General features: G+C 42.9%; 1 protein-coding gene across 29 annotated transcripts in view; it reads left to right on the forward strand.

Moving 5' to 3' along the window:
- LOC130429262 (receptor-type tyrosine-protein phosphatase delta-like) overlaps positions 1-27,500 on the forward strand; it is a 303,213-nt gene that overhangs the window by 122,846 nt on the left and 152,867 nt on the right. For all 29 annotated transcript variants that reach the window (XM_056757729.1, XM_056757777.1, XM_056757812.1 and 26 more), the window contains exon 6: positions 16,171-16,219. The gene's annotated coding sequence lies outside the window, so the exon portion shown is untranslated. The remainder of the gene's footprint in view (positions 1-16,170; positions 16,220-27,500) is intronic.

Raw genomic sequence — 27,500 nt, forward strand, 5'->3', positions numbered from 1 at the left:
CGAGAGAGACCAAAGAGTGAGAGAGAGAGAGAGAGAGAGCGAGAGAGATAATTCTTAGACTTGCTTTAGCTTTGGTATCGTCTGATTGGCTAGTGTCAGGAAATTGACAGAAATATGATTTCAGTGGATCAATGATTATTTGTGATGTATTTAGTATTAGAAACAGAAGCTGTAGCACGTGGCTTCTTGTGTTAATTTAACTCTTCTTGGGAAACATTTACTCTCATTTATTGAATTAATTGATAGTCGACTGAATGTGGTGCTTGTGTGTTTGGTGTGAGTGAAGAGAGAGAGAGATGAGAGCACAGACTGCTGAAGACACCAGAGGGGAATGAATCCTCTCAGAGATGTCATGACACATCTTGAACATCCAAAGTCTGAGCGAGAAACCATCAGTCCTGCTGGTCATGTGACTAACGCAAGCAAAAACAAGCAGTAAAACATGAAAAGAGAATCTCTCAAATGAGCTGATGAAGGTTCTCTTCTGCAGCAGTTAAATGAGCTCGCAGACGTGCTGACGTGTGACTTCACTAATGAAAGAAAACCTGCAGGTGCATCCAACACTAAATGACTTAATGTGTCCATGGGAACGCTTTCAAGAAGAGCTGCGACTGCATGCGCCAAACACTGCGCTCACACACAAACCTTCAATTAACAGCTTCAATCAAAACTCATTAATCAAATACACACACAACACAACACAACCGCTGATGGGTGCTTTCAATACTGCCACAGTACTTATTAAACAAAGTCCAATACACACACACACACACAGACACATGCACACACACAATCACAAATGCTTACACACACGCATGCACGTGCACACACGCAAGCACGCTCGTGCACACACACACACACACATTACCACAAATGCAAAAACAAACATGATAATAAATGCACAAACACACATTCACACACACACACATGATCACAAATGCAAACACACACATATATTTTTCTGTTGAAAGCGTGCAGAACTAAAGAATTCAATGAAGTAAAGTTGTGCTTATTGAACACTAACTTCACGACACGCTGTGTTGATCAGATCCACACAAACAGCCTTCAGAAATACAAGCACAAGTCACTACACTTCTCATTGACTCATTATTTATGTGTGTCGTTTATCTGTTTATTTATTTGTTTTCCGGAGGCAAGAATTAGATGTGCTATTCCTTCACACTGTAACAATACTTCTTTTCATTATGGGGAATGTCCTGTAACTTATTAACTAACTACATCACTTTCACACAGAGTCAGCTGCACGCACACACACACGCACACAAACACACACACACACACACACACGCATCAGGAGATGTTGAGTACTTGATCATGTTTCTCAGTTTATAGGTGTAAATAAATGAGAAATCTCAAGATGTCACACATCATTAACATTTATATTTAGCCCAGGGTTTTCAAACCGGGGTCCGGGGACCCCCAGAAAAAAGATGAAAGTCCACAGTGTTGATCTGCTTTTTTGCTATTAGTCTCCAGAATTGTTTATATTTGAATCTTTCTAGTGAGTTGTTCTCACTTTAGTATGGAAGCCCGTTTCCGCCAGGTTTTGGATTTTTTATTTTATTTAAAAGTAATTATTATGACTTAGTTTCTTATTTTTGGAGAAACTAACTCATAATAATGACGTAGTTTCTCAAAATAATGAGAGATACATTATTTTGAGATACTAAATCATAATATTGACTTTTAAATAAAAAAATCCCAACCCTGACAGAAACAGCCCTCCATACTTTAGGTTCTTTTCTGGAACTTGAAGTGGAATTATTGCCGGCTGACGTTTAGAAACAATGTGTTGTCTTTATAATATCTAACACATTTTAAACGTTTCTTTACACAGAAAAAACTCAGATTGATATATATTTTAGAAAAGGGGGTCCGTCACAAAAGGTTCATCACATTTGGGGGTCCTTGGCATCAAACCCCTGCTTTAGCCGACGCTTTTATCCGAAGCGACTGACAGGGAGTTCATGGAGCAATGAAGCGATAAGTCACACAGGAGAAATAAAACAAGTACATCACTGTACTTACATTAATCTTTCCTTTACAGATGTACAAACAAAAAAAACCACATGTTAAAAATATGATGTAAGAATGCTAAATATTATCATAATATGTGTTTTGGCAGCATTTGAAAACCGTCCGGAGGTTTTCTGAGAGTTCAGTTTCATTCACATTTCTGCCACCCACGAACATCTCAAAAACCACCAGCTGATTTAATTACACGTGTTCCTGTGTGTGTGTGTGTGTGTTTAGCAGGGTTGTCATGGTGACATGAATGCGTTGATGTGCGAAAGTATCAATTATTTCAATAAGCGGTTTGCTGCGTCGCCGTCAAACGAAAGCGTTTTCTTTTAACTTCGGAACCATTTGTTTCCAATCTCTTCTGTTTTCCTCTTCATCCGTTGTGAACATCGGTGCAGCCGGCGATCACACAAACCCCGCACATACAGCAGAACTGTGGAAATGTTCTGATTTGATGGCGCGGCGTCTGAAGGTTCTCCAGAGGAACGGGAACGGGAGTTTCATCGGAGAGAAGACAGATGGAGAAGTGACGTGTGTAAACGGCGCTCTTTAGCGGCGGTGTGGGAGGCCAATAATCCCAATGATCGTTTGTAATAATATGCTTAATTAAATGAGCTGGCGGGGTTCAGCCAGACGTTGACTTTGATTTATGATGGAGTTGATGCGTTCGGATGTGATTAGAAGAATTACGGCTTCCTTTCAGACGAGCGCGAGCCTTCTCATCATTACTGGCATCACGGAGAAGAACAGGTGTGAAAGGGATTCTCGAGTATATTAAAGCGTTGCTCTTGAAGTCAACGTGACAACATTTACACACTAGTTCAAGAGCAAGCCTTGTCTTCACATGTGATCACAGCAGATGCTCAAGACGTCTCTATTTTCTTCTTTTGATAAATCTTCCTTCGTTGCTTTCCTTCAGTTTTATCGTCCCAGATTATACTCTAAATCCCGTAAATGTCAAAAGTTGTGAAAATGAGCTTCGGTTTTACATGAACGATATTGAAAATGACATATGAGGATCATCGTGCTCATTCTTTTCAAGTGAAACTGTGAGAACACCGAAGTTTGAATCATTAAAGGAGTAGTTCACTTTCATAAGAAATGTTCATGATCATTATTTGTTTATGTGTTTGTTTCCTTAGTGAAAAAGAAATGAAGGTTTTTGATGAAAACATTTCAGGATTGTTCTCCACATAGTGGACTTCTGGTTTCTCTAGATAAGAGCTTTATTCATGGTCTGGTATGGTATAAAGCCCTTTAAGATGCACTGAAACTGTCATTTTCACCTTCAAGCGTTTGGAGTCCATTGAGGTCCACTATATGGAGGAAAATCCTGTCATGATTTCATCAAAAACCTTCATTTCTTTCCACTAAAGAAACAACGTGTACATCATTACGTTACGGGTGTGAATTTTTGTTTAAGGATTTTATCACATAGCCCAACCCCTAAACCTAAACCTAACAGTTTGTATATTATATAATATAAAACACAAGTAATTATACAAATTCCAAGCGTTCTGAATCCACAGAACAGACCCAAAATTGATCCGCTGAAACATCAGATTTGATTGTGAAATGGCATTGGTTGCGTCATAACATTGGTTTATGTTCTTAAATGGGATTGCAGTCTTGCTCCGATGGGATCACACGCTAATCTTGAGGGATTACGTTTGAATGAGACTTCACTGCATGCATTCTTGGAGTGCGACCGTCAGTGATTGAGACCTACTTGTACAGTTTAAGAAGACTCGGAATGCATCACTTTGGCGTGAAACCGGGTTGCATCGTCTCAGCTTGATTCTCAAACATTTTGACAGACATTTAAACCCTCACAGTTCTTCTGCATGACTTATAAATACGGACAAAATATGTCAAGCTATACTCTGTTTCACACACACACACGCACACACACACAGAGTGTAGGGCAGTGTACTGTAATGTCTTGTGAGAGATCTTGTCAAAGAGATGAAATGAACACGGGTTTTTCTTTCGGGAAGCTCTGTAGTGGATGGTGGAGTTTGCTGTCTTGGGTGGAGTTTACAGTGGTGGGTGGAGTTCTGTTGTGGTCGTGGGTGGAGTTTGGAGTAGCATGTGAAGTTCTGTAAGTGGAGGGTGGTGGTTTGTGGTGGTGGGAGGAGTTTGCTCTGTTGGGAGGAGTTTTCAGTTGTAGGTGGAGTTTGGAGTAGCATGAAAGGTTGTGTGGTGATGTTGGAGTTTGCTGTTTTGGGTGGATTTTACAGTGGTGGGTGGAGTTATGTGGTGGTACTGTGTGGAGTTTGGAGGAGTATGTGAAGTTCTGTAGTCGAGGGTGGAGGTTTGTAGTGATGGGTGGAGTTTACAGTTTTGGGTGGAGTTATGTGGTTATGGGTGGAGTTTGCTGTGGTGGGTGGAGATTACAGTTTTGGTTGGAGTTATGTGGTTATGGGTGGAGTTTGCTTTGGTGGGTGGTGGTAGTGGGTGGAGTTTGGAGTAGCATGTGAAGTTCTGTAGTTGAGGGTGGAGGTTTGTAGTGATGGGTGGAGTTTGCAGCGTTGGGTGGAGTTTACAGTGGAGGTTGGAGTTATGTGGTGTTAATTGTTGGAGTTTGGAGAAGCATTTGAAGTTCTGTAGTGGAGGGTGGAGGTTTGTAGTGATGGGTGGAGTTTGCAGCATTGGGTGGATTTTAAAGTGGTGGGTGGAGTTATGTGGTGGTACTGTGTGGAGTTTGGAGGAGTATGTGAAGTTCTGTAGTCGAGGGTGGAGGTTTGTAGTGATGGGTGGAGTTTGCTGTGTTGGGTGGAGTTTACAGTTTTGGTTGGAGTTATGTGGTTATGGGTGGAGTTTGCTGTGGTGGGTGGTGGTAGTGGGTGGAGTTTGGAGTAGCATGTGAAGTTCTGTAGTTGAGGGTGGAGGTTTGTAGTGATGGGTGGAGTTTGCTGTGTTGGGTGGAGTTTACAGTTTTGGTTGGAGTTATGTGGTTATGGGTGGAGTTTGCTGTGGTGGGTGGTGGTAGTGGGTGGAGTTTGGAGTAGCATGTGAAGTTCTGTAGTTGAGGGTGGAGGTTTGTAGTGATGGGTGGAGTTTGCAGCGTTGGGAGGAGTTTACAGTTGTGGGTGAAGTTTACTTTTTTGGGTGGATTTCGGGGTTGCAGGTGAGATTTTTTCATGGTGATGGGTAGAGTTTGCTGTGTTGGGTGCAGTTAACAGTGGTGGGTGGATTTCTGTTGTGTTGGGTGGAGGTTTTCTGTGGTGGGTGGAGTTTACAGTGGTGGGTGGAGTTCGGAGTATCAGGTGGAGTCCTGTGGTGGTGGTAAGTTCTGTGAGTTATGAAGGACTGTGTTCATATCCCCAGATTTGAGTGTTTGATCCCGGAGCTGCCTGCAGGACACACAGACTGTGATGTGAAACAGAGTGAATGTTTGTTGAGAGACTGTTGTGTTGTAATGTTAATAAGTGGTGACAGTAAAACAGCAGGCCTTGTAGAAGTGACACGAACTGTGACCTCCAAACACGTTTTAAACATGCTGTGGGTGTGATCTCTGATGTTTATGACTGATATACTGTAGCAACATGACTGTAGTGGACGTCTCTCCTGTGACCTCACATGATGCCAGCGGGTGACGGCCGCTCGAGATCATTTTGTGTGTTTAGAACACATGCTGACACACGGATATACCTCACAGTAATTCATTAAGTCTGAGCTGACACGGACAGACACGCTCTGTCACATCATCTCTCACTCATACATCACACACACACTCATCAGTGTACATTTTATGTTATCGTTGTAGTTTAGATTTATTATTGTTTTGCCAAATCCTGGTATTTCAACAGAATAGTATTAAAAGTAGTAAACATTTGCATATTGATGATGGTCTTCAATATTTCCATAGTTCAATAGACCTACATACATAGTAATTATAGAGCAGAACACCCTAGAGACCAACAAACCAAGTATAACTGCAGTAATGCACGGTACACAATATACAACGATATCATGTGAATCATTTTAGAGCGATGAAGGAGAAAACATTTCACGCTGCATGTAATCGCCTTTACCGGTTTTCTCTCATTTTTGTTTATGTGCGCATGTCTGATAGTCCCAAAAGGAAGTGATTGTAAAATAAAGAACAAAAGTCCGCTCTCGAATCATGCAGTTGATGTAGAAACTGCTCTTGCACATACAGTCAGGTCCATAAATATTGGGAGATCGACACAATTCTAACATTTTTGGGCTCTATACACCACCACAATGGATTGAATAAAAACGAACAAGATGTGCGTTAACTGCAGACTGTCATTTTACATCCAAATCAGGTGAACGGTGTAGGAATTACAACAGTTTGCATATGTGCCTCCCACTTGTTAAGGGACCAAAAGTAACGGGACAATTGGCTTCGCAGCTGTTCCATGGCCAGCTGTGTGTTATTCCCTCACTATCCCAATTACAATGAGAAGATAAAAGGTCCAGAGATCATTTCAAGTTTGCTATTCGCATTTGGAATCTGTTGCTGTCAACTGTCAAGATGAGATCCAAAGAGCTGTCACTATCAGTGAAGCAAGCCCTCATTAGGCTGAAAAAACAAAAGAAACCCATCAGAGAGATAGCAAAAACATTAGGCGTGTCCAAAACAACTGTTTGGAACATTCTTAAAAAGAAGGAACGCACTGGTGAGGTCAGCAACACCAAAAGACCTGAAGACCACGGAAAACAACTGTGGTGGATGACCGAAGAATTCTTTCCCTGGTGAAGAAAACACTCTTAACAACAGTTGGGCAGATCAAGAACACTCTCCAGGAGGTAGATATATGTGTGTCAAAGTCAACAATCATGAGAAGACTTCACCAGAGTGAATACAGAGGGTTCACCACAAGATGTTAACCATTGGTGAGCCTCAAATTAGAGTTTGCCAAACGACATCTAAAAAAGCCTTCACAGTTCTGGAACAACATCTTATGGACAGATGAGACCAAGATCAACTTGTAACAGAGTGATGGGAAGAGAAGAGTATGGAGAAGGAAAGGAACTACTCCTGATCCTAAGCATACCACCTCATCAGTGAAGCATGGTTGTGGTAGTGTCATGGCGTGGGCATGTATGGCTGCCAGTGGAACTGGTTCTCTTGTATTTATTAATGATGTGACTGCTGACTAAAGCAGCAGGATGAATTCTGAAGTGTTTCAGGCAATATTATCTGCTCATATTCAGCCAAATGCTTCAGAACTCATTGGATGGCGCTTCACAGTGCAGATGGACAATGACCCAAAGCATACTGCAAAAGCAACCAAAGAGTTTTTGAAGGGAAAGAAGTGGACTGTTATGCAATGGCCCAGTCAATATAAAAAACCCAGCGTCTGGTAATGTCTATGCGTTCCAGACTTCAGACTGTAATGGACTGCAAAGGGTTTGCAACCAAGTATTAAAAAGTGAAAGTTTGATTTATGATTATTATTCTGTCCCATTACTTTTGGTCCCTTAACAGGTGGGAGGCACATATGCAAACTGTTGTAATTTCTACACCATTCACCTGATGTGGATGTAAATACCCTCAAATTAAAGCTGACAGTCTGCAGTTAAAGCACATCTTGTTAGTTTCATTTGAAATCCATTGTGGTGGTGTATAGAGCCAAAAATGTTAGAATTGTGTCGATGTCCCAATATTTATGGACCTGATTGTAAGTAATTAGTTACTATGGATGAGCGAGTACAGCATTATCTGTATCTGTATCTGTTAACCATATGAATTATCTGTATCTGTACTCGGACTGGGCCTAACCCAAAAGTGAGCGCGATTTAACCCGGAAGTGGGTCGGGTTGTCTTGAGATGGGCGGGGCTTTAACCGGTATGTTAATTTAAGCATGCAATTGATATGGGTTGATCAGAAATTGTTATATTTAATTCTGATTAGAAAAATATTTACATGACAGCAACAGCATTGAGCTTCAGATCACGATAACACGATAACAAACGAACTATATACAGAACAAGTTTTGCAACAATGAATACAACACATGCGGTTGCAATTATGAAGTAAAATGTAATGAACAAGAGTTTGCGTGAAGTAAAAAAACTGGTTAGAGCCATCTGACGGTTTAAAAAAGAAAAAAAACTCTGACAGGCAGAGACGCATTCTACCAAGCACCACGTCTGAACAAACCCCACGTTTACCAAACTCTACTGGTTAATAAGTACTACAAACCGAAATAAAAAACAAACCTGAAGCTGAAGAAACCCTAAACGTTAACGGAAAAGACCCGTGAACCTGAGTGACTGAGGGAGAGACGGAGAGAGAGAGCAGCGAACACAGTCAGCAACACAATACATCTGTATATGTGTAGAGGAGGGGCGCTGTGACTATCACAGAACACAGACACAGTCAGCTACCCAATGAGGATTTTTATTCAATCCGAGCACAGATATTGACTCGTGTTACTCATATAATACTCGTACTCTGCAAAAGTGCTTTATCCGGCTAAACTCTATTAGTTACTGTAATTTAAAAAATTTTTCCTTGACAAAAGGTAAAGTAAGGAATTGCTCTTATTTTTTCTGTAATTTAATAAGTTACTTCTGATGTAATTGATCTAAATACTGTGTTATATATTCAATAGAGGAAATGACACAAATAATTATAAGTCTTAACTTGAAAATGTAGGCTTTAATGTCTCCTTCTCCCATTTGTATACTTTGGTCAGTTAATAAGAATAATTGATGTAGTTATTTATCATTTCTTTGAACCCGGCATGTCTCAAATTTCCTTGTGAACGTGGTTTTCTGCGTTGCCGCTTTATGACTGAGCGTGTAAACACGTGACCATAGGTTTCTTTCATAAGCTGATTTTAAATCTGTTTGTTTTGTGCATGTAAACGCACTCAATGTCAGTCAATATTAACTCTTGTGAATTTAAAAGGCGTAACATGTGAAACTGCAGCATGTGAGGAGCTCAGAATAAACAAGACGTCATCTTATTGTTATTAAAAAAAGAATTGTGTGTATGAGAAAGCGTTCGTCTGGCGGCTGTAGGTCAACAGACTTGAGTGTCTTCAGCTCATCCGAGAGTCTTGATGTGAAGTTTCAGTTTGTCTGGAGCTGGATGTTGACAGACATGTCCAATTAATGCCAGCGGGTTCAATCCAAGCGTTTGGTTCGACCCGACCCCGTCAGCCCGTCTTCTCGTCCCTTTACGCAAAGGATCACTTTAAACAAAGACTCAATTTGAAGCGGACCGCCGGCCCTTTATCTCGAAGGTGGAAATCGTGCTTCAGATAGTCTGAACTTCCATTAAAGAGGGTAAAAGCATTTCTATATTTCCCAAACTTTAGCTCATGAATATATATTAGAGGAAAATTCGACTCAGCGAATTCGAATGCGTAATATTTGCGCCTTCTTATCGCGAGCGTCTGGAAGTCCAAATGATTGTGATGAAAGTGAAAGGGGTTTGTGCGCTGTGAGCTAAACGCTTTTACACAAACCCCATTAGAGGCTCATTGTGCACAGATAGCAGGTCTGAGTGTGAGGAAAACACGTCACCGCCGCCGCCGCTGTGTGAAAGTCCTCGCGGCCAGCTGGCTGTTCCTTTCACACGCTGACACCTCTTATTAAAGTGATAAATGGCCTCTACCGATGGGCAGATTTCAGGTGTCAGAGTTCCACTGCGCCCCTGCCCGACCGTTCCGGCCTGAACTGGAACTCTGAGACGGACAAAAAGAGCTGATAGAAGCGGTTTCTCTCGCTCCGTTCGTCCACGCTTTTTGAAGCTGTGAGGTATTTCTTCTGTTCCTGTGGAGAGACTGATAACGTGTCACAAGAATGCTTTCAGTTAGCTAACACGATCTAACAATATTCTACAGCTCTTCTTTTAATACATTTATATTTGTTCAAATGATTAACATTAGTCAATGAAGAATTGGATTAACATTAAATGTGCGATGTTATCTAATGTTAATCAACACAACCTCATTGTGAAGTGTTACCAAAAGATTGAAGCATCAATTAAACGGGAGAGAAATGTTATTCTTATTTTATTGATGGCTAAAGAGTGTCAGTGAAGTGAGAAACAAGATATTAAGATATTTTTACTCAAGTAGCGCAACAGGACTCACCATCATAAAATGAATGTTCTATTATTTTGTGCACAAATATCACCACATATTTAATAGACATGTGAACACATAAATGTGCGCGTGAAATATGCAAACAATATAATTCACCAAAAACTGTGTGTGTGTGTATAAGTGTATGTGTGCGGACATGTGTGTGTACGTTTTATCTGTGTGTGTATGTGTTTGTATGAATTTATGTATGAATGCGTGTGTGTGTGTTTGCGGGCGGGCATTTGTGTCTTTGCCTGTGTGTGTGTGTGTGTGTGTGTGTCTGTGTGTATGTGTTTGTGTACATGCATGCGGGCGTGTGTATGTGTTTGTGTGTGTGTGTCTGCGTGCTTGCAGGTGTTTGTTTGATTGTGCGTGCGTGTGTGTGTGTGTGTATGGCTTCCAGGAGTTTGTGGAATGGATCAATAGGAGTGTTTGTGGTGATATGTCACTGTCGTTGTGAGGACTGTGGCTAAACGGCCAGAAAGTCTCCAGCAGTATCTCACTTCACAGACGGACCCTCAGTAGACAGAGAAGCACCTGAAGAGAGGAGATTATTTCATCAAGTGTGATGATGTCTGATGGAGAAGTGTTGACTAATAATGTGTAGATGATTAGAGCTGATGTCTCTCAGCTGTGTTTTCCTCCACATTAAATCATCCCATAATTCTTCACGTCTCCTCCATCTGATGCCCTCAAACCTCCGGCTGAGATGTTCAAGAGCCTCTTAATGTGTGTGTGCGTGAATCCTCAATTTTTATCATTTATTTTGCATATCCATAAGTCCATCACATCTCTCTCTCTCTCTCTCTCTCTCTCTCTCTCTCTGTCTCTCTCTGTCTCTCTCTCTGGTCTCTCTCTCTCTCTCTCTGGTCTCTCTCTCTCTGGTCTCTCTCTCTCTCTCTCTGGTCTCTCTCTCTCTGGTCTCTCTCTCTCTCTCTCTGGTCTCTCTCTCTCTGGTCTCTCTCTCTCTCACTCTCTCACTTTCTCTCTCTCTCAAGATTCAAAGGAGCTTTATTGGCATGATAAAAGAAAATGTACATTGCCAAAGCACAAGATTAAATATAAACATGCAGAAATACAGATTAAGATCAAAAATAAGATAGAATAAAATTAAAAGTCTATAAGTAAAAATCTATATATATATACATTGCACAACATTTCTGTTTGCAGAATCTCTATTGGGTGTTTGTCCCATCTGGTGAACTCTTGGATGGCGAGAGAACCCCAAACCTCACTCTCTCTCTCTGTCTCTGTCTGTCTGTCTGTCTGTCTGTCTCTCTCTCTCTCTCTCTCTCTCTTTGTATCTCTGTTTCTCTCTCTGTCTCTCTCTCTGTCGGTCTTTCTCTATCTCTCTCTCCCCCCTCTCTCTCTCTCTCTCTCTCTCTCTGTCTGTCTGTCTCTCTCTCTCTTTGTATCTGTGTTTCACTCTCTCTCTCTGTCTGTAGGGCTTTTTGTAATGGAAATAAAAACATATCCAGTCATGTCATCTTGTCTTTAAAACATTTCACAATGTGCAAAACATCATTTCAGATGTTGTCAAGCAGTCACATGACGTTCATAAATGTGTTTCTATAGTACTTTGTGTGCATCTCTTCTTATCTTTTTATTGCAGAATAATGAAATGTGCAATAAAATAGAAACACAACGCTTACAAAAGAACATAAATATTGCAGATGTTTAAGTTACAGAAGCTGCTGCTTTACTCCACAAAGACAGTTGTTTGTGTTTCAAAGAATAAAGAAAGCGGTCATGAAACAACAGGAATAAACCAAGACAGAATATTTGTTTTTGGTGAATCTGAACTTTAATACACTGAAACTTGATCAACTAAAACTCCAACACAAAAACTTCTATTGGCTGCATCTACATACACTCACACACAAAAACACAAACACAGGCAGAAACACACACAAGTGCAGTCCGACGCACAGACAAACACACACACACTCACAGACTCACACACATGCACCCTCACACACGCAGACACACACATGCTCAGACACACACACACAGGCAGAGAGACGGGCAGCTCTTGAGTGCCGTGTTGTTCTCAAAGCCCAGCAAACATTTGAACAAATCTATGTCGCTATTAAACATGTTTGTTTGCCAATCGTTTGAGTGTGTCTCTGGACGTGTTCCAGCGCTCACAGGCTCTGCCGCTTTTCATTGGTTGGGTGGAGACGGCGCAGGAGTCTCATTAAAGCAGATAAAGGCTTTAGAAGACGTCTGATTTGTAACGTCCGGAACACGCAAACGAACAGTCAGTCAGGTGCTGTGCCATCTCCCACAATGCTTTGTGATTGTGGAGTGTGGCAGCGCCAGCGAGGATTTCTGTTTAATTTATTCCTCCGGCGGGCGACGACGGTGGAGAGAGAGCGAGTCAGTGTAATTATCCTAATTAGTGCTAATTCAACATGGCTGAGCCCATTTCTGTAATGAGTCTGAACGAGACCCTCATCCACAGCGCCGCGGTCACCGCCTCCCTTTGTTGCCTCGGTAACCGTTTCCGTGGCGACCTGCTCTCCACAGCCTTCGATTGGGAGAGGAGAGGGGTTAATTACGATACCAATAAGAAAGAAAGTCAAATGTTGTCTGTTTGCAGATAAACGGCTGTCAGACGTGAGACCTGTCACCACAACACACACTAGAATCACACACGCACGGTGTTGCCGGGTAGATGAGTGGTTGTCTGGGTGGATATAGGGTGTTTCAGGTTGTTGTCAGGGTGTTCTGGGTGGTTGCTATGGGGTTCTGGGTGGTTTTTAGGGTGTTCTGGGTGGATGTTAGGGTGTTCTGGGTGGATGATAGGTTGTTCTGGGTGGTTTTTAGGGTGTTCTGGGTGGATGCTAGGTTGTTCTGGGTGGATGTTAGGGTGTTCTGGGTGGATGCTAGGTTGTTCTGGGTGGTTTTTATGGTGTTCTGGGGGATGCTAGGTTGTTCTGGGTGGTTGGTATGGTGTTCTGGGGGATGCTAGGTTGTTCTGGGTGGTTTTTAGGGTGTTCTGGGGGATGCTAGGTTGTTCTGGGTGGTTTTTATGGTGTTCTGGGGGATGCTAGGTTGTTCTGGGTGGTTTTTAGGGTGTTCTGGGGGATGCTAGGTTGTTCTGGGTTGTTTTTAGGGTGTTCTGGGTGGATGCTAGGGTGTTCTGGGTGGATGTTATGGTGTTCTGGGTGGATGCTAGGTTGTTCTGGGTTGTTTTTAGGGTGTTCTGGGTGGATGCTAGGGTGTTCTGGGTGGATGTTATGGTGTTCTGGGTGGATGCTAGGTTGTTCTGGGTGGTGTTTATGGTGTTCTGGGTGGTTGCTAGGGTGTTTTGGGGGACGCTAGGTTGTTCTGGGTGGTTTTTAGGGTGTTCTGGGTGGTATTTAAGGTGTTCTGGGTGGATGCTAGGTTGTTCTGGGTGATTTTTATGGTGTTCTGGGGGATGCTAGGTTGTTCTGGGTGGTTTTTATGGTGTTCTGGGTGGTTGCTAGGGTGTTTTGGGGGACGCTAGGTTGTTCTGGATGGTTTTTAGGGTGTTCTGGGTGGTATTTAAGGTGTTCTGGGTGGATGCTAGGTTGTTCTGGGTGGTTTTTATGGTGTTCTGGGTGGTTGCTAGGGTGTTTTGGGGGACGCTAGGTTGTTCTGGATGGTTTTTAGGGTGTTCTGGGTGGTATTTAAGGTGTTCTGGGTGGATGCTAGGTTGTTCTGGGTGGTTTTTATGGTGTTCTGGGTGGATGCTAGGTTGTTCTGGGTGGTTTTTATGGTGTTCTGGGTGGATGCTAGGTTGTTCTGGGTGGTTTTTATGGTGTTCTGGGCGATGCTAGGTTGTTCTGGGTGGTTTTTAGGATGTTCTGGGTGGATGCTAGGTTGTTCTGGGTGGATGTTAGGGTGTTCTGGGTGGATGCTAGGTTGTTCTGGGTGGTTTTTATGGTGTTCTGGGGGATGCTAGGTTGTTCTGGGTGGTTTTTATGGTGTTCTGGGGGATGCTAGGGTGTTCTGGGTGGATGCTAGGTTGTTCTGGGTGGTTTTTAGGGTGTTCTGGGGGATGCTAGGTTGTTCTGGATGGTTTTTATGGTGTTCTGGGGGATGCTAGGTTGTTCTGGGTGGTTTTTAGGGTGTTCTGGGTGGTATTTAAGGTGTTCTGGGTGGATGCTAGGTTGTTCTGGGTGGTTTTTAAGGTGTTCTGGGTGGATGCTAGGTTGTTCTGGGTGGTTTTTATGGTGTTCTGGGTGGATGCTAGGTTGTTCTGGGTGGATGTTAGGGTGTTCTGGGTGGATGCTAGGTTGTTCTGGGTGGTTTTTATGGTGTTCTGGGTGGATGCTAGGTTGTTCTGGGTGGTTTTTATGGTGTTCTGGGTGGATGCTAGGTTGTTCTGGGTGGTTTTTATGGTGTTCTGGGGGATGCTAGGTTGTTCTGGGTGGTTTTTAGGGTGTTCTGGGTGGATGCTAGGTTGTTCTGGGTGGTTTTTAGGGTGTTCTGGGTGGTTTTTATGGTGTTCTGGGGGATGCTAGGTTGTTCTGGGTGGTTTTTAGGGTGTTCTGGGGGATGCTAGGTTGTTCTGGGTGGTTTTTATGGTGTTCGGGGTGGATGCTAGGTTGTTCTGGGTGGTTTTTATGGTGTTCTGGGGGATGCTAGGTTGTTCTGGGTGGTTTTTAGGGTGTTCTGGGGGATGCTAGGTTGTTCTGGGTGGTTTGTATGGTGTTCTGGGGGATGCTAGGTTGTTCTGGGTGGTTTTATGGTGTTCTGGGGGATGCTAGGTTGTTCTGGGTGGTTTTTAGGGTGTTCTGGGGGATGCTAGGTTGTTCTGGGTGGTTTGTAGGGTGTTCTGGGGGATGCTAGGTTGTTCTGGGTGGTTTTTATGGTGTTCTGGGGGATGCTAGGTTGTTCTGGGTGGTTTTTAGGGTGTTCTGGGTGGATGCTAGGTTGTTCTGGGTGGTTTTTATGGTGTTCTGGGTGGATGCTAGGTTGTTCTGGGTGGTTTTTAGGATGTTCTGGGTGGATGCTAGGTTGTTCTGGGTGGTTTTTATGGTGTTCTGGGGGATGCTAGGTTGTTCTGGGTGGTTTTTAGGGTGTTCTGGGTGGATGCTAGGTTGTTCTGGGTGGTTTTTATGGTGTTCTGGGTGGATGCTAGGTTGTTCTGGGTGGTTTTTATGGTGTTCTGGGTGGATGCTAGGTTGTTCTGGGTGGTTTTTATGGTGTTCTGGGGGATGCTAGGTTGTTCTGGGTGGTTTTTAGGGTGTTCTGGGGGATGCTAGGTTGTTCTGGGTGGTTTTTATGTGTTCTGGGGGATGCTAGGTTGTTCTGGGTGGTTTTTATGGTGTTCTGGGTGGTTGCTAGGGTGTTTTGGGGGACGCTAGGCTGTTCTGGGTGGTTTTTAGGGTGTTCTGGGGGATGCTAGGTTGTTCTGGGTGGTTTTTAGGATGATCTGGGGGATGCTAGGTTGTTCTGGGTGGTTTTTATGGTGTTCTGGGTGGTTGCTAGGGTGTTTTGGGGGACGCTAGGCTGTTCTGGGTGGTTTTTAGGGTGTTCTGGGTGGTATTTAAGGTGTTCTGGGTGGATGTTGGGGTGTTCTGCGGGATGCTTGTCTTTCTTACATAGAATTGAATTTCCCCTGAAACTTTCATCTTGATGTTCCTATTTGTGACAGAAATCAGCTTTAGGGGACACACACACACACACTTTCGGCCATATATAGAGGTTTATTTGACAGTATTATTTCTATGTCTCCATTAATTCTAAATGTAAACGTGTGGAGGTTTGACGGTCACATCAAGCATATAATCAACATTTCTAATGAAAGAGAACAATGTAACGGCACAATTATCTTCAAATGTCAAAGCTGCTCTTCTACGCGACTGATGCCGAATGAAAGTTAAATGAAGGCATTTACAACAGTTCTGTTTCTCCAAGATATAGAAGAAACATCCAAACAATTATATTAAGAGCAAATAACATTTGAACAATTCATGTTAATACATGTCCTATTTTTATGGTTTAAGTTAAAATGCTATATAATATTTATTTAGTATATTTTGTTATGTGTGTCTTATGAACTGTTGTTTGTCTGCGCAGGTCTCAGGAGGGGAAATGTTACACTAACCTTCATTCCGGCAACCTCAAAGTAAGATCAATGTTCATTTGTTTCTGTGTTATTGCAGTTTTGCACACAGTCACATGGTTAGTTTTTTCATCTATTGTTTTTACACACTGCTATGTACAGGTGTTGTCAGGTTTCTCTTGCTTTGGGTTAATCTGTGGCAACATTACAGTCAGATTATTGTGAAATATAGCCGCTTTCTCTCTCTCTGCTGTTTAACCTATTCACAAATGACTGCAGCATTTTCATTTCTCATCCGTGAGTCAAGAACTGCTGGAAAGAGAGAGAGAGAGACATAGAACGAACAAGAGCGAGTATGAGAGTGAGAGTGAAAGAATGAAGAAGAGAGAGAGAGAGAAGCTGTTATTATAGATATCTTAAAGCATGTCTGAGTGAATATGACCGCTGATCTTTACAAGCCTGTGCGTTCATAACTGTGTACATGTGTGTGTTCAGCTTTCCTGTAGTTCAGTGGTAAGAGCATTGCATTATCAACGCAAGGTTGTGTGTTTGATCCCAGGGGATTGCAAATACCTACGTATAAATGTATAGGATAAAGCAATGTAAGTCTGCCAAATGCCTAAATGTAAATTTGTGTGTGTGCGTGTGTGGGCGTGCGTGCATGTGTTTGTGCGTTTGTTTGTGTGTGTGTGTGGGCGTGCGTGTGTATGTGTGTGCATGTGTGTGTGCGTGCGTGTGTGTGTGTGGGCGTGCGTGCGTGTGTATGTGTGTGCATGTGTGTGTGCGTGCGTGCGTGTGTGTGGGCGTGCGTGCGTACGTGTGTATGTTCAATTCAATTTAATTCAAGTTTATTTATATAGCGCTTTTCACAATGTGTATTGTTGTGTGTGCGTGCGTATATGTGTGTGCGTGCGTGTGTGTGCGTGTGTAAGTGCGTGCGTGTGTGTGCGTGCGTGTCTGTGCATGTGAATGTGTGCGTATGTGTGTTAGTGCGTGCGTTTGTGCGTGTGTATGTGCGTGTGCATGTGTGTGCGTGCTGGTGTGTGTGTGCGTGCGTTTCTGTGTGTGTGCGTGCATGTGTTTGTGTGTGTGGGCGTGCGTGCGTGTGCGTATGTGTGTGTGCGTGCGTGTTGCGTGTGCGTTTGTTTCTGTGTGTGCGTGAGTGCGTTTGTGTGTGTGTGTGTGCGTGAGTGAGTGCGTGTGTGTGGGCGTGCGTGCGTATGTGTAAGTGCGTGCGTGTTTGTGCGTTTGTGCGTGTGTGTGTGGGCGTGTGTGCGCATGTGTGTGTGCGTGCGTTTTTGCGTGTGTGTGTGGGCTTGCATGCGTGTTGCGTGCGTGTGTGAGTGCGTGTGTGTGTGTGGGCGTGCGTATAAGTGCGTGTGTGTGCGTGTGTGTAAGTGCGTGCGTGTGTGTGCGTTTGTGCGTGTGTGTGCGTGTGTAAGTGCGTGCGTGTGTGTTTGTGTGGGCGTGCGTGTGTGTGTGTAAGTGTGTGTGTGTGTGTGTGTGTAAGTGCGTGCGTGTGTGTGTGCGTGATGCGTGTGTGTACTTGCGTGTGTGTGTGTGCGTGCGTTTGTGCGTGTGTGTGTGTGGGCGTGCGTGTTGCGTGTGCGCGTGTGTGTGTGTGTTAGTGCGTGCGCGTGTGTGTGAGATTGCGAGCGTGTGTGTAAGTGCGTGCGTGTGTGTGCGTTTGTGCGTGTGTGTTTGGGCGTGTGTGCGCGTGTGTGTGTGCGTGCGTTTGTGCGTGTAAGTGCGTGTGTGTGCGTGTGTGTGTGTAAGTGCGTGCGTGTGTGGGCGTGCGTGTGTGTAAGTGGGTGTGTGTGTGTAAGTGCGTGCGTGTGTGTGTGTGCGTTTGTGTGTGTGGGCGTGTGGGCGTGCGTGCGTGTTGCGTGTGTGTACTTGCGTGTGTGTGTGTGCGTGCGTTTGTGTGTGTGTGGGCATGCGTGTTGCGTGTGCGTGCGTGCGTGTGTGTGTGTTAGTGCGTGCGTGCGTGTGTGTGAGTGCGTGTGTGTAAGTGCGTGTGTGTGTGGGCGTGCGTGTGTGTAAGTGGGTGTGTGTGTGTAAGTGCGTGCGTGTGTGTGTGTGTGTGCGTTTGTGTGTGTGTGTGGGCGTGCGTGCGTGTTGCGTGTGTGTACTTGCGTGTGTGTGTGTGCGTGCGTTTGTGTGTGTGTGGGCGTGCGTGTTGCGTGTGCGTGCGTGAGTGCGTGCGTGTGTGTGTGTTAGTGTGTGCGTGCGTGTGTGTGAGTGCGTGTGTGTAAGTGCGTGCGTGTGCGTGCGTTTGTGTGTGTGGGCGTGCGTGCGCGTTTGTGTGTGTGCGTGAGTGCGTGCGTGTTGCGTGTGCGTTTGTTTCTGTGTGCGTGAGTCAGTGCGTGTGTGCGTTTGTGTGTGTGTGCGTGAGTGCGTGCGTGTGTGTGGGCGTGCGTGCGTATGTGTAAGTGCGTGCGTGTGCGTTTGTGCGTGTGTGGGCGTGTGTGCGCATGTGTGTGTGCGTGCGTTTGTGCGTGTGTGTATGTGTGAGTGCGTTTGTGCGTGTAAGTGCGTGCGTGGTTGTGTGTAAGTGCGTGCGTGTGTGTTTGTGTGGGCGTGCGTGTGTGTGTGTAAGTGCGTGCGTGTGTGTGTGCGTTTGTGTGTGTGTGTGGGCTTGCATGCGTGTTGCGTGCGTGAATGCGTGTGTGTGTGTGGGCGTGCGTGCGTGTGCGTGCGTGTGTGTAAGTGCGTGTGTGTGCAAGTGCGTGCGTGTGTGTGCGTTTGTGCGTGTGTGTGGGCGTGTGTGCGCGTGCGTGTGCGTGTGTGTAAGTGCGTGTGTGTGCGTGTGTGTGTGTAAGTGCGTGCGTGTGTGTGCGTTTGTGTGTGTGTGGGCGTGCGTGTGTGTGTGTAAGTGCGTGTGTGTGTGTAAGTGCGTGCGTGTGTGTGCGTTTGTGTGTGTGTGTGGGCGTGCGTGTTGCGTGTGTGCGTGTGTGTACTTGCGTGTGCGTGTGCGTGTGTGTGAGTGCGTGCGTGTGTGTAAGTGCGTGCGTGTGTTTGTGTGTGTGGGCGTGCGTGCGTGTGCGTTTGTGTGTGTGCGTGAATGCGTGCGTGTTGCGTGTGCGTTTGTTTCTGTGTGTGCGTGAGTGCGCGCGTGTGTGTGTTTGTGTGTGTGTGTGCGTGAGTGAGTGCGCGCGTGTGTGTGGGCGTGCGTGCGTATGTGTAAGTGCGTGCGTGTGTGCGCATGTGTGTGTGCGTGCGTTTGTGCGTGTGTGTGTGGGCTTGCATGCGTGTTGCGTGCGTGCGTGAGTGAGTGCGTGTGTGTGTGTGTGCGTGCGTGTGTGTGTGTGTGTGTAAGTGCGTGCGTGTGTGTTTGTGTGTGTAAGTGCGTGTGTGTGTGTGTGTAAGTGCGTGCGTGTTTGTGTGTGTGTGTGTGGGCGTGCGTGTGTGTGTGTAAGTGCGTGCGTGTGTGTGCGTTCGTGTGTGTGTGGGCGTGCGTGCGTGTTGCGTGTGTGCGTGTGTGTACTTGTGTGTGTGTGTGTGCGTGCGTTTGTGCGTGTGTGGGCGGGCGTGCGTGCGTGAGTGAGTGCATGCGTGTATGTGTAAGTGCGTGTGTGTGCGTGTGTGCGTGCGTGAGTGCGTGTGTTTGTGTAAGTGCGTGCGTGTGTGTGCGTGCGTTTGTGCGTGTGTGTGTGGGCGTTCGTGTTGCGTGTGCGTGCGTGCGTGAGTGCGTGTGTGTGTGTTAGTGCGTGCGTGTGTGTGTGTGTGTGTGTGTGGGCGTGCGTGCGTGAGTGAGTGCATGCGTGTATGTGTAAGTGCGTGGTTGTGTGTGCGTGCGTGAGTGCGTGTGTTTGTGTAAGTGCGTGCGTGTGTGTGCGTGCGTTTGTGCGTGCGTGTTGCGTGTGCGTGAGTGCGTGCGTGTGTGTGTGTTAGTGCGTGCGTGTGCGTGTGTGTGAGTGCGTGCGTGTGTGTAAGTGCGTGCGTGTGCGTGCGTTTGTGTGTGTGTGTGTGGGCGTGCGTGCGTGTTGCGTGTGCGTTTGTGTGTGTGCGTGAGTGCGTGTTGCGTGTTGTGTGTGTGTTTGTGTGAGTCTGTGTGAGTCAGTGTATACACTGATGTGAGTGTTGTGAGTCTGAACGTCTCACACAGAATCCTCTCCATGGATGTGTGAAACACACTTGCCTGTTGAATTGATGTGGATATAGTGTCTCATGACATGTTGCAGATGTTCTAGAGATCTCACTGATAAACAATCACATACATTCATTTGCCATCACGTCTGAGAACAGAAGTGTGACACTCTCCACCCAAACACAATCCTCTAACTCACAACACAATCTGATGTTTATAACTTTGACACGCAAACTTCTGTTTCAAACTGAAACCAACCTCAGAACGCTCTCTCGCCATCACACTCTCCTGAAGCTAGTTCACTGATTTACTGGACACAAACTCACCCTAGCGACCACCCGAGACAACCTAGCAACCACGAGTGCACACACGCTCAGAGTCTCTCATGTTATTTTGTGATGATTGTGTTGTTGATGTTGTGTAGTGCTGAGTGATATGACCTCCAGCCACGATTTACACCCTTCAATTTGCTCCCAGTTCAAACAGGCGAGACTGATGGACTATCTGTTTGGTTCTCCAATAAAACCACACTGCTTACTCCTGACTATCTCTCTCACACACACACACACACACACACACACAGATTAATTGAAGTTGCATTAATCAGCAGTTCATTTCAAAGACCCACAACATCATGTTTCTCTTCCTCAGTGCAGTTCAACATCTCAGCTCATATTTCATTTTTATTTACTCAGAAATGAAGTTGTTTAGGTAATCACACTTCCATGTAAGTGCTGATTTTAATGTGTGTGTGTGTGTGTGTGTTTATTTGTAGCGTGGAATGGTTTTAAATTGTAAATGTAATCAATGAATATATAAATCCAATCACACAGACCTGATGACCTGAGAGACGTTGTTCTGTTTTTGAAAAATAAATACTTTACTGGGACACAAGATTCATTTACTTCAGAAGTCAAACTGTGTTGGATAAATTCGTTGGGAATATCGTTTTAATACGCTTCATTCCTCAAAAAAACTTTTGACTTTTATCCACACACTAAATGAGTTCAGTGTTGTTGTAAGATTGTGTTATTAGTTTAAGCTGACTTTAGAATTGTGTATCTGACCAATCAGAGTCCAGAACAATAGGAGAAGATGGTAATACACGTGTTTAATGCATTATAAAGGCGTATTAAAGGCTTTGATGGATTATACTTGTTCATAACATGTGTCGTAATTAGGGCTGTCAAACCATTAATCGCGACAAGATAAAAGTTTGTGTTTACATAATATTTGTCTATGTACATTACATCATAATTTTTTGTGTTTAAAAGCACGTTCAAATAAATGCATATTGAAAAAGAATAATATAAAAATAAGCAATCATTTGTAAATAAATGACATTATTGGTTAATATAAATAAATACATCATTTTTTTAATTCCTAAATATTCATACATATATGTGAAAGTGTTTATAAACACTAAATTAATATCCACAGTTCACAGAAATATATTATATAAACTCAAACTTTTAGTCTATTTGATTAATCCCTAGTCGTAATACATTCAATGTTGTGGTAAAGAATTATAACCAAATTAAAAAGTGTAAAAAGGAATTGGTTGGTGTTATAATGTATAGCTGTAGTGACAATTATTCATGAGACGTCACAATGCATTATAAGGTGCATTATCAGGCATAGTTAATGCATTCAAACCTATTATATAATGCATTAAACATATGAAGAGTTTGGATCCAAAGGGAAATAACTCAAATATTTTCAAAAATCATATTTTTTATTGTGTTAGTATTTTAGTTGTATTTTTTTAGTTATTATGGCTTAAATTAAAACAAACCAACTGCAGTTTGATTAATATTAATTGGGATGCACAATAAAAAATATAAACAGAGTTATTTCATTTTGGAACCAAACTCTTCATATACGCTTTAAGTAAAGTAAAGTGATATTAATCTTTGTTTCTGAATATGAAACAGTGACATGTATGACGATCTGATGTTGGTGACGCTGACGTGACTGTTGTATTTTGCATTAGTCGATTTGTGTTTTTGTATGTTGTCAGATCAAAGCGAGTTCTGTTCTTGAGTCTTAAGGTGTAATGAAGAAATGCAGAAAACCATCCAAGATAATGTATTCTGCGCCGTCACGATTGAAAAAACTCCGTTAATTGAATCCTGCCGAAGCCGGCGCTTGAACTTCATTATCTTCATCAGCACAGAAAGCCTTCTTTCTTCTGCACAACATTGACTTTAATTGTTGTGTGTCTCTGCTTGACAAACTCATTGAGTTTTCAGCTACACGATGGGATAGTGAAGCTTTAGCGCTCTCGGAGAAAGACACCGTGCCACGTGTTCCTCATTCAAGAACTGTGACTTCTTTCAGAAAGACGTGTCATGAGTTGTTACGACACATTTTAAACCTCATATTAAGTGAAGTGAAGACGTTCAGATGCATGAGGAGGAAAAACACTTTCATTCTGTCTGAGATTGATTTACTGATCTGTAGGTTATAAAGAACAGCTGGATGTCATAGAACCAGACCGTCGGACTGCTGGGATTGTTTGCTAGAAATGACAATAAAACCATCAGACATCAATTCACCCGGGCTGAGAATGGCTGAAAATGCACAGATCAGATGAATAGAACATAACAACACTACAGCCATTCAACGCCAGCAATGATTTCAAGAAAAAAACACTTGAGAATGCGAGTTAAATCTAGAGCTAACCGCATGTTTTTTTTTTAGTAATTGGGTGTTTTAAATCAGGTTAAAAGATGGAAATGAATCCATTTTAACTCGAAAAACTAAACGAGAGGCCGTTTATACGACGGTGTTTTAAACGGAAAACGTAAAACTTTTTATGCATATTAGCCGTTGGTTTCGACGAAAATGGCATTTTAGGTGAATGAAAATGCACACTTTTGAAAACGCCGCCGGTTTCCATTTATTTAATATTATGAATCATTTTTAAGATACTTTTCTTAAAAATACTTTATTTTCCTGAATCAGATTTTTCTTTTAGAATACACATGCTAGCACGAATTGCTAGCACACACGATTGCACACGTACACACCTGAAAACGCACATACATACACACAAATAAGCACGCACAAACACACACATACGCACACGAACGCAGGCACACACGCCCACGAACGCGTGCCAACACACGCACACAAATACGCTGGCACACACATCCACGAATGCGCACAAACACACAAATACGCACATGAACGCATACAATATTCTGCTTTCTGTCAGGAGATAAATGCAGTTGAACACGGTTGTTTCTCTTAACTGAAGATGTAGATCATAGCTCAACCATATCAACACATGTGATTTCAAATAAACACTGAAGTGTGTGGTGTTATGTGTAATGAATGTCGATGTCTTCACATGAACACAAAGGATATAATCCTGCAGCTGTGTCTGGAGAATAAAGATCTCTACACATGTATTAAAGCACTGGATTACACGTGTCAGACATTTTCACATGAACACTGCTTTACGTGAGAAGCTGTTACTGTAAGGAACAATGTTTGATTCGCACATTTCTCACTTTAAATGCAGATTGTTAAAAACGACTTTTCTGAAATATCCCTGTGATTTTGTTTTGCTAAGAGTGTGTCTGATGATTATCATCAGTATGTGAGATGAGCTCCTGTCACACATTAAATGTCACATGTACTGCATGAAACATGAAGCAAAGGTCACAGCACATCTGCAGCAACAAAAAGACTACAAACACCAATGAAATGGACTGTGAAATTCAATTTAAAGTACAAAAATAACGCAGTGGCTGAGTAAGGCCCCAATTCTAATTTTTTGTCTACACTATACACGAGCCACGCCCGTTTCTCTCTTCAAATGACTCGCGAAACTCCAAAAAGTTAAACTTTTTCCATCTTGATCTGCCGCTGACGTGGCTAGAAAAATGTGAGCGTCGCCCACTATTTGCGCCGTCTGGAGCGCATCTACAAATAAATTGCGGAAAACGTGTATCTAAACATCACAAACATAAACAACTATTAAAAATCTTCATTAATTTTTTCATTGGGGTGGATTTAAAACATTGATTGAAAATCCAACAGTTAATTTACTCATACTATTTAATAATAGTTAATAATTACCATACTATTAAGCTTTATTTAATAAAAGAAAAAAGTATTTAATTTTTACTATACACTTTTTGTGACTTCTAATACAAATATTTGAGTTACTCAGATTTACTAACTCTTTTTCTGCGCTTTCCCATCCGTAGCGAGCAATCCGAGAGGCGTTTTGACAAATCTTAGAAACCGTACAAACCAGTGCCAAATATGAAAACACTTTACATTCAAACTTGTTCTTGTCAGACTGTTCCGTTTTGGCTCACATTTAGTACATTGGTTTATACACATTGCAGATATATACGAAGAGTAAATGATGCAGCGTAACACCAGTTCAGTGTTAAACTGAAATAATAAATAAAATACTAGTTTGGCGTAGAAATCCCACGTGAGCGATTGTTTTTGATTTGAGCTATTTTTTATTTCCACGTGTTGTATATTAGCTTTAAGAGACGACAGAATGAGTGTAAAACAAGTCAGGATTTCAAACGTGTACGGGAAGAAATGTGTCTGTTAATGTCCGTCCATCACACATGAGCGTACAGTGAGTCACCATCCGTTCCTCACCGGCTAATAAAGAGTAACTCTTTATCTCAGACAGCTTTTTAATATCAGAGGAACAAAATTAAGTTGACCTCCTCACAAAGCCTCAGGACCGAGCGTGAAGTGTAAGCCTCGCGCTTCCTCTAATCTCCCCTCGGACGGAGATAAGACCTCCCCTCGCGCCGCCGCTAAGTCAAATGAGGATCTTATCTGCTCTCGATAGGAGATATTAACATGTCCTCATCAAATCCGCGGCCTTCAGCCTCCCGCAAATCAACTCCAAACAATGCGGCTCATAGCCATGACAAATGAATCCCAGAAAATCTGCTTCCCTTCATTTTAGGCCATTGTCATTCTCCAAATGCGTTCTGTCCTCGTCGAGACGAGCGTGCTCATGTGCCGGCGGTCTAATGTCACCTCAGCGTGGAGGGATGTGTTGGGAAATCTTCGGCTCGCTTTGACTACTGTAGTGAACACATGTGAACCCATCTCGTTGTAATAAAACCATGCTTCATATTCAGAAGGGCTTCTGGTGTCGGGACCAAATCAATATCAGATTTACCCTGAGAAACACATTATTGACTTTATTGACATACTTTTGTTTCTAACCTTTATTAAATCATGCTAATCTGTTAGCAAGACTCATATTTACGACTAAGGCCAAGCATGCTGTTCTCCTTTTAAATGAATAGTAAATCGAAACAATATCAAAACAGTGTAGAGTTATGCATGAACATCTCTTAGCCATCGAAACACGATGACCAACATCACGTGATGAAACAATCTCATTCAACATAAGAGCAATAGACACACATACACACCTCAGTTTTCTGCTCTTTCTGCTATTGGTTCCTGTTATTAAAATCATTCAACATGATGATCACGTGTGGCAGAATTTAAAAGCAGAGTGCAGAAAATAATTAGTCATGGATATTAGTCCAGGAGATCATTTTCCGACAGCAGACATGTAAGGAATAATTTACAGTCATTATTGTTACGTAAATTCTGACACTTTTCATGCTGATGGGTTCATTTGAAGTATTTAAGAATTAAAGGCTGGGATATATTGTCCATAACAGTGGTTTTCAAACTGGGGGCTCAATTTGGATTCAGGGGGTGCCACAGACGTTTTTTAACGAAATATGGAAATTTACCATTTTATGCAATCAACGAATCCAAAAATAAAACCACCAACCAAAAGAATCGATGTTCCGGCATTCTACAACTGAACTGTTTTTGGTTTAATTAAAATTCTATGTGTAAGATTACGAGTCGTTATTTGGGTGGGGGCACAAAGCAATGCATTCTACACAAAGGGGCTGTACAACAAAACAAGTTTGAGAACCACTGGTCTGTGTAGTGTAGTCACATACTGTATGCAGAGATCTCACACGACAGTCATCAGCTGTTATTTTCATAAAAGCTTCCTGAAGAAATCAGAGCTGTGCTTAATCATAACGCATCACATGTCTCCACCAATCAGTATCCAGGACTGAAGAGATTCGATAACCATGTTTAGATAGATATATGACAAATAAACAGATGTGAAATAATGATTTCAGAGAGAGAGAGAGAGAGAGAGATGAAATCTCAGAATGTTTCCACTGACCAATCACAATCAAGCATTCCAGCAAGGCGTGTCGAAACATTATGTGGGAAAGGCAAACAGAGGTCAGAGGTCACGCAAGCTCCGTCTTGTTTTCAGTGTTTTTTGTCTGCAGCTCATTTGACTCGTTCGGCTGAAGCAATAGCAGGAAAGTGAGGAATCAATGTGGATTGATCTGAGAGACCCTGGCAATTACCCGGCAGCAGCCGTGTTTGAAGAGCTCATGTCCCGGGTCACTGCGCCACGCTCAACGCCACTCGCCTTCTGACACAAGTGAATAGAGTTAAACATTTACATTTAGGCATTTGGCAGACGCTTTTATCCTATACATTTTACATAGCTATTTGAACCCACAACCTTGTGTTGATAATGCAATGCTCTTACCACTGAGCTACAGGAAACCTCTCTCGCTCGTTCTCTCTGGCTGATATAAAAAACAATAAAAGCCTGAAATGTATTACACGTGTAGGTCGTTTTGTATAACATGAACAGCTTACGGAAAAAAGAATAAAACAGAACTCAACACATGGGTCAGGGGCAGTGTTGGGCAAGTATCTCTGAAAAAGTAACAAAGTACTAGTTATTAGTTACATATTTAATAGAGTAATACGATTACAAAATAAAAGTCTCTCTTCCAAAAGTATTTAATTACTTATTATTACTTATTACTTTTTATATCCTACATCAACCGTTATTAATTAAGCGATTCGAGGATAGACATGAAACGACGCTTAATTCATTCAATTAAATAATATAAAGATACATAAAGTAGTATTAATAACTGACCAAAGTCTACAATTGTGGGAATTGTACATTAAAGAATGGAACTTTAAATTTTGTTGTCGATTCCAGTATTGCACACACACATATATTACAAAAAGTAATCCCTTACTTTACTTTTTCAAGGGAAAGTTACGAAAATACTTTAACTCATTTCTTAGTAACTAGTTACAGCCAACTGTTTTTATGGCTAAATGAAACATCTGAGTAATCAGAATCGAGCGTTTGTGTGTTCACGTTTTGATGATCTTGAGGTG

This window comes from Triplophysa dalaica, chromosome 1, assembly GCF_015846415.1.
Source record: "Triplophysa dalaica isolate WHDGS20190420 chromosome 1, ASM1584641v1, whole genome shotgun sequence".
In the NCBI taxonomy this organism is placed as follows: Eukaryota; Metazoa; Chordata; class Actinopteri; order Cypriniformes; family Nemacheilidae; genus Triplophysa; species Triplophysa dalaica.